Genomic DNA, 7778 nt, shown 5'->3' with positions numbered 1-7778 from the left:
TTACTATGTTCACACTAGCATTTTAATAGAGTTTATTATGATTATAATATAGAGGCACTTCCAGAATAACACTCGTACCCATGCTATCAATTAGCTAAGTTCATTTCAATATCATAGAATTGTAATATCCCAAATATTCATCAACTACCAAATATCTATTTTCTCACCTGTACTTAATTGTAAGCATTTTAAAATTTACAACTTAATATCTAAATTCAACATCAAATACAATTGAACAAAAACATATTAGAACAAGTTATATAAAATAAATAAATTTATTTATACTATGAACTTACCTAAAATATGCTATTGGTTAACTCGTAGAGACTAATCCGCGATTTTTCCTTTTCCCTGGTTATCCACCTTATGATTCAAATCTTGATCTATATAATAATTAAATTCAATTTATCAAATTCACATGCATTATCAAACTCATTTCTATGCATGTGACCTTTAAATTTCATTTTACAATTTTCCCTGAACGTTTTTGCTTTATTCAATTTAGTTCTTAAAATCAAAACTATTTAAATTTTCACATTTAACCCTTAATACTCAAAATCAAATTTAACAACACTTCTATAAAGCCCTTAATCATTTGAAAATTTACAAATTGATATGCTAAATTTTTACATAATCTTAAATTAGTCCATAGCTTAAAAAATATCAAAAATTCCTTTATAAAATAGTCCTATTTAACAATCAAGCTCACAAATTCATCATTTAATCTCAAGAACACTTACAATTCACCAATGGCAAGTTTCAAAATCTTTAACATTTTTACAAAATAGTCCATGGGTTAGCTAGATTAAGCTACAAGGATCTAAAAAACATAAAAATTACTAAATATAGAACAAATTTTCAACTAAATTATGTTTTTCGAAAAACACTTTAATGTGACATCGCCAGGTTCGGCTATAATGTCTAGGCCGGGTTTAGGGTTTTACATTTAGTGGTATCAGAGCCAGGCTACAAAGCTCGGCTGTGGATTTGGGTTTATTTTAAAACACTATTTCAAATGATTTGAAATACTTGGAAATGTTTTACTGAGTGTGTGGTACACCGAGTCCCCGGCGCCGATTCTGTAAGTCCTCTAAAACTACTATTTGTTTAAACTAAAATACTGAGACTACTATAGGCAATAGACTGTACTGAAATACTCTGTTTAGGGTAAACTGAAATTGTAGTAAGACTGCGATCTGCGAAAACAAAACTTTGAACAAATGATACTGCTTTTCATAAAATAACCATTAATAAACACTGGAACTATAAACAGATTCATAAAATTGTTAATACATATAATACACAATCAATAATGAGCACCAGAGGTATTGTAACGCCTCAATTTTCGAGATTTTCGGGATTTCTATGATTTTCAATGAATTTTTAAAATTTCCTGTGTTTTGTCTGTTTGGCGTAGGTTAATTATGTTAGTGGGCCTCTAGAAGACCCAAGCTTAAGTTAAAACTCGGAACTTTAGTTAATTTTAGTTCCATAGGAAAAAGGGGTTCTGCTTAATTGGGCTTTTAAGTATTAATTGGGTAAAATAAAACACAAGGAAGCCTGTGGTAAGTTGGCATGTGACGCCACTTGGGGGGATTTAGAGGTGGCGTGTGGATGACCAAGGAGAGCTAAGGTTCGAGTCGCAAGGTAAGCAAATTAGTAATATTAATTTTTATGTACATAAAAGGTAAGCAGTGGAACTGAAGTGAAAGTCTGTCAAGAGAGGATTTAGGAGTTGATAAGGGATAGGATTTAGGAGTTGATAAGGAATAGGATTTAGGAGCTGATAAGGGAGAGGATTTAGGAGATGATTAGGGAGAACAGTGTTGGCCGAATGGTGGACTTTTGAGGAGCAAGAGTTGGCCGGCCAAGGGGTGCTTTGGGGGGGCAATTTTGGCAAGGTTAAGTGCCAGTATAAGTTCAGCATTAGGGGTAAGTTGTGCCATTTTTCTGACCATTCTTCCTCCTCTTCTCTTCTTTTCTTTTTCTCTCCATCTACTTTCTCCTCTTCTTTTCTCCATAGCTGAATCCTTCCACCACTCTACCCTACACTACTTTCTTACCATTGTTTTAAGCCTATAGTCGATTGCCTCAAGAAGCCGAAATCCCGAAGGCCTGATTTCTTTTGTGCCGTTTTCTTCTAGGCAAAACCCTCTTATTTTTCCCTCATTTTCTTGACCGATTCTCTTGTCCTCTGAACCCCAAGTTTCTGTCGACAAAGCCACTACAAAACCTCATCTTTTCTTTACTGTTACAAAAACCCGAAAACGCATAGCCATGGGTCATAGCTGAATTTTAAGATCACTAAAGGCTCAAATTTTGTTATCATTTGAGGGGTAGATATGCGTCAGAATCGAGTAGAAGTTAATTGGAGTCATTGATAGAAGGAACCGGTGGTAAGTTTTTTAACTTAATCCTTATTTCGAGTTTCGAAAAAGTCAAAACCCCTAAAGGTTAGGGGGGTTGTCGATTTGGGCATGTAGCTCTAAGGGATGTTATAACTATTTTATTTTGATAATAGTGGGATCTAAAGGCTGCTGGTCGAAGGCTTGGACAAGTGGAGCGACTGGATCTAAACATAATCGCTAACTTTGGCAAAGGTAGGATCGCTAGTGCCTAAGGTGCCTTTGGCTGAATGTGGTAAGGGGTTATTACGTAGTTCATTTTAGATAAGTTAGATTAACGTGTTAGTAATTCAACTGTAGGTAGTACGTGTGTGGATCTCGTCAACATATCATCGCAATCAAGTGTGTAACTGACACCCTCTTATAGACTAGATCGGCAAAAGCCGAAAAGCTGAAATGCTGAAAAGCTGGCATTTTAAGAGCATGCGAGTGTGCGAATGTTCGTGAGATTAGTAGTTTGGTGTATATGGTAGATTAAAGTGATAAGACTGTAGAGTGCACGATTCTGTGCATTTCGATGTTTTTGGGCTTGATGGGCCAAAAACGGGATAGTAGGCCAACGGGCCCAATTCGGTAAGAAAAAGCGGTGAGTGTTTCTGGTCGTACGTAAATGGCTATGCTATGTATGAAAACCCTAAGAATAGTTAAATTACTTGAATACCCCTATGTATGGAAATTACTGATATACCCTAGGTGCAAAATTACCATTATACCCCTAGGGTTACTTTTGACTGAAAGCATGATAATTTAATTCTGTATGATGTATGCCATGATTGTATATCTGCTGAATGGGGACATGGGTTATATTATGGAGGAAGCGTCCTGGTGGCTATGCCACAACTATCTGATCTGGTGGCTCTGCCAAATATATATGTTCTGGTGGCTCTGCCACAATTATCTGTTCTGGTGACTCTGTCACATTATCTGTTCTGGCAGCCGTGCTGCATATTTCTATGGCGTGTAGCGGTTGAGTGGGTCGAGTAGTCTCCCCACATGGTGAAAGGTTGGTATGGGGGTGCATGTGGTTGGATATGGGTTGGGTTTTGCATAGACATGTAATATCTGTTCTGTTCTGTTATGGGCCTATGGGCTTTATTCTGGCTTCTGTTTTGGGCTAAGGCCAACTTATTCTGTTTCTGTGGTTGAGCTGATATAGGCTATGGTTGGGTTAATTTACACACTGAGTTTCCCCAAACTCACCCCTTTATTTTTCATCCACGCAGGTAATCCCCAACCATAGTGGGCTTGGAGCTGTGAGGGATTCGGAGTGGCCACACGTTCTGCAAGTTTGACTCTCTTCCGGTGAACTGGACATTTATTTTAAGTTTAAGGTTTCAATTTTTTTAAAATTTGTAATAAGGTCGCTTGATTATTTTTGATTGTTTTCATATGTTTTGTTAAAGTAGGTAATACTTATATTTAACTGTTGAAATTGGATAACTTTAGGACGTGTTTTCAAAAATAGTAATTGATTTCAAAATAACACGACAACAAGTAAAGGTTCTGCAATGAAAATATTTTCCAAGATTAATCACTTTTCCTAAAAAGGACTTAATCAAATTGGTTTCCTGGAAATATACATGACGTTAAGGTGTGGCAATGGCGGTGTGCATGTCTAGGATTGGATCGAAGGGAGCTTGTTACTTAAGTAGTTCGATGGACTCACCTCCTCCTTTCCGGTTTCCCTACCTGGTGCTCAACTTCCATTCACCTTAACCTGCATTTAAAATTATCTTTTAAAACACTAAGTAAGTGACCTGAAATGTTTTTGAACGCTTTGATGTGGCATGTCAGATCTGGCCATAACGTCTAGGCTGAGTTTGGGGTGTTATATTTAGTGGTATCAGAGCCAAGTTGCAACAACTCGACTGTGGAATGGGTTTACAAAAATAAAGATTTTCGAAAAAAACTCGATTTTCAAAATTTAGATCTTTAGAAGTCGGCATTCCAAATCTCCGGCCCAAGCCTGTAAGTATTACTCTAATCTTCTCTGAATATTTTATTGAAATATCTGTTTGTACTGAAATCCTACTAGGATAGGATGATACTGAAACCTTAGGAAAATTTGATAAGAGACTGAAATTGTAGCTAGACTTCAATTCTGTGAAAACAAACTTTGAATTACTGTCTGATTCATAAAAAATCTGTAATAAGCACTAGAATATTGAATTAATACGTAAAATTCATAATCAAATAATACGATATGAGTATAAGAGCTACTCATGGAAGAGGCTGTGGACGGGGCCGAGGAAGTGCTCGAGCGAGATCTTCATCTTCGAGATATATGCCGGCTGCGGATGCACCAGTACGACCGGCAACGGAGGTGGAGTCTCATGACCGCAGTGTCGGGGATGATGTCCTGTCACAGGCAATGCTTCGGGTTCTGGAAGGGGTTGTCGGGGCAAGTACGGGCAACGAAATTTGGGGATCCATTTCTAAACGACTTCGGGCTAACGGTGCGGAGATCTTTAAGGGTGTGTCTGGTGTAGCTCCGAATGTGGCGGAATATTGGTTGGAGGCCACGGAATAGATTATGGACGACTTGGACTGCTCGGTGGAGTAGAAGCTGAAGGGAGCCGTATCGTTGCTGCGAGACGAGGCCTATCAGTGATGGCTCACTGTGAGAGAAGGGACCCCAGCTGATAGGGTAACTTGGGAATTATTTAAGACGGCCTTTAAAGGGAAGTACATTGGGGCAAGTTATGTGGACGCTCGCAGAAAAGAATTCTTGAATCTGGTGCAAGGAGGTAAAACAGTTGCTGAGTACGAGGCCGAGTTTCTGAGGCTGAGCCGGTATGCCGTGGGCATAGTCGCTACGGAATATAAGCGTAGTGTGCGCTTTGAGGATGGTCTTAGGGATGACCTTAGGGTGTTGATTGCTCCGCAGAGGGAGCGGGACTTTGCGGTCTTGGTGGAGAAGGCAAAGATAACTGAGGAGGTTAAGCGGGCTGAAAAGCAGAATCGAGAGAAGGATGAGAACTGTTTTCGGAGGGATTCAGGACCCTCAGGTGGTGCTAATAGGAATGTTAAGAGAGCAAGAGTGGAGGAACCAGTTCGAGCAGTGCCGATGAATGTGGTTAGACCACCAATCTGTGGAGACTGTGGTAAGGTACATTTGGGTGAGTGTAGGAAATGTTCCAGTGCTTGTTTTCGATGCGGATCTATGGAGCATAGAGTTAAGGACTGTCCTTAGAGAGCTGATCAGGCTCAGGTTGCTGTACAGAGGGTTGCTCAACCCATGAGAGGTGGACCACAACCACCGAGAGGACGTGGGCAAGGTAGGAACGGAAATGGTCGAGGTCGAGGGGCACCTGGCAGGGGTGCCGAAAATGCTGAAGCTCGACAGCCAGCGTTGGTGTATGCAGCTCGTCGTCGAGAGGAGGGCGACGCACCTGACGTCATAACGGGTATGTTTTTGGTTTCTAGCATGTCGTATACTGCTTTGGTGGATATTAGATCTACTCATTCCTATGTTGCATGTGCTATATCTGGGTCGTTGGGTGTGCACTCTGAGAAGATTGTGAGTGGGGTATCTGTGCTAAGTCCTTTGGGTCACTCGGTTAGGGTAGACAAACTGTATAGGGATGTACCCTTAGAAACTTAAGGTAGGGCTTTCCCTGGAGATCTGATGGAGTTACCGTTCGAGGAATTTGACCTTATTCTGGGAACGGACTGGCTTGTTAAGCATAAGGCGACTCTGGATTGTGCAGCTAAGCGAATGGTGTTAAGGACTGCGGAAGGTGAGGAGGTTATTGTGATAGGGGAACGAAGGGATTATTTGTCCAATGTGGTGTCGGCGTTAAGAGCCGAAAAGTGGATTCGGAAAGGTTGTGAGGCTTATTTGGCATTGGTAAGTCAGTTGGAAGAGGAGGGACTGACGGTGGATAAGGTCAGGACTGTAAAAGAGTTCTAAGATGTTTTTTCGGAGGAGCTTCCAAGATTGCCTCCGAACCGAGCAGTTGAGTTTGGAATCGACTTGTTGCCTGGAACGACACCCGTGTCCATTGCACCGCATAGGATGGCACCGAAGGAGTTGTGGAGTTAAAGGCACAAATTCAAGAGTTGCTGGATAGGGGCTTCATTAGGCCAAGTGTGTCTCCTTGGGGAGCACCGGTGCTATTCGTGAAAAAGAAGGATGGTAAGATGCGGATGTGCATTGATTATCGCCAGTTGACCAAACTGACGATTAAGAATAAGTATCCACTGCCAAGGATTGACGATCTATTCGACTAGCTTAGAGGAGCTTCTGTATTTTCCAAGATCGACCTTCGATCTGGATATCATCAGTTAAGGGTCAAGGAGGCAGATATCCATAAGATGGCATTCAGGACTCAGTATGGTCATTACGAGTTTCTGGTTATGCCATTTGGACTGACGAACGCTCCTGCAGCATTTATGGATCTGATGAATTGTGTGTTCCAACCATTCTTGGATCAGTTCGTAGTCATCTTTATTGACGATATCCTGGTATATTCTGAAACGGAAGCGAAGCATGATGAGCATCTTCGTATAGTGCTGCAAGTGTTAAGGGAGAAGGAACTTTATGCGAAGTTCAGCAAGTGTAAATTCTGGTTGAGGGAGGTAACCTTCTTAGGTCATGTTGTCTCTGCCGAGGGGATTAAGGTGGACCCTCGAAAGATTGAAGCGATTTTGGAGTGGAAGCCGCCTAGGTCAGTGTTGGAAATACGGAGTTTTTTAGTATTGGCAGGATACTACAGTAGGTTTGTGGACGGTTTTTCTGTGATGGCAGCACCTCTGAGAAAACTCATAAGGAAAGGAGTACCGTTTGTATGGACTGAGAAGCAGTAGGAAGCTTTTGAGAAGTTGAAGAAAGTTCTGACTAAAGCACCTGTGTTAATTCAGCCAGAGTCTGGGAAGGATTTTACGGTGTACAGTGACGCATCACATGTAGGTTTGGGCTGCGTGTTGATGCAAGAGGGTAAGGTGGTTGCATATGTATCACGACAGCTTAAGCCTCACGAGGGGAACTATCCTACTCATGATTTGGAGTTGGCGACGGTGATATTTGCACTTAAGATTTGGAGACATTACTTGTACGGAGAAAGGTGTATTATATACACAGACCACAAGAGTCTTAAGTATTTGTTGACTTAGAAGGAGCTAAACCTTAGGCAAAGGAGATGGATTGAGTTGCTTAAGGATTATGATTGTTTGATCAAGTATCACCCAGGCAAGGCTAATGTGGTAGCCGACGCTCTAAGTCGTAAAATTGTATCTGATCTGAGAGCAATGTTTGCTCGTTTGAGTCTGTATGATGATGGAAGTCTGTTGGTTGAGTTGCAAGTGAGACCAACCTGGGTGGAACAGATTAAGGAAAAGCAATTGAATGACGAGTCTTTGGTTGCTCGTTTT

This window comes from Gossypium hirsutum, chromosome A05, assembly GCF_007990345.1.
Source record: "Gossypium hirsutum isolate 1008001.06 chromosome A05, Gossypium_hirsutum_v2.1, whole genome shotgun sequence".
NCBI classification, from domain to species: domain Eukaryota; kingdom Viridiplantae; phylum Streptophyta; class Magnoliopsida; order Malvales; family Malvaceae; genus Gossypium; species Gossypium hirsutum.
This window is presented reverse-complemented; position numbering follows the sequence as displayed.